Source organism: Bison bison, unplaced genomic scaffold, assembly GCF_000754665.1.
Source record: "Bison bison bison isolate TAMUID 2011002044 unplaced genomic scaffold, Bison_UMD1.0 scf7180017860491, whole genome shotgun sequence".
NCBI classification, from domain to species: domain Eukaryota; kingdom Metazoa; phylum Chordata; class Mammalia; order Artiodactyla; family Bovidae; genus Bison; species Bison bison.
Genome location: NW_011491063.1, coordinates 140,681 through 141,245, shown reverse-complemented (window position 1 = coordinate 141,245; position 565 = coordinate 140,681).

Below are 565 nucleotides of genomic sequence, written 5' to 3'. Positions count from 1 at the left end.
AAATAGGATGGGGAAACAGTGGAAACAGTGTCAGACTTTATTTTTCTAGGGTTCCAAAATCACTGCAGATGGTGACTGCAGCCATGAAATTAAAAGACGCTTACTCCTTGGAAGGAAAGTTATGACCAACCTAGATAGCATATTCAAAAGCAGAGACATTACTTAGCCAACAAAGGTCCGTCTAGTCAAGGCTATGGTTTTTCCTGTGGTCATGTATGGATGTGAGAGTTGGACTGTGAAGAAGGCTGAGCGCCGAAGAATTGACGCTTTTGAACTGTGGTGTTCAAAAGACTCTTGAGAGTCCCTTGGACTGCAAGGAGATCCAACCAGTCCATTCTGAAGGAGATCAGCCCTGGGATTTCTTTGGAAGGAATGATGCTAAAGCTGAAACTCCAGTACTTTGGCCACCTCATGCGAAGAGTTGACTAATTGGAAAAGACTGTGATGCTGGGAGGGATTGGGGCAGGAGGAGAAGGGGACGACAGAGGATGAGATGGCTGGATGGCATCACTGACTCGATGGACATGAGTCTGGGTGAACTCTGGGAGTTGGTAATGGACAGGGA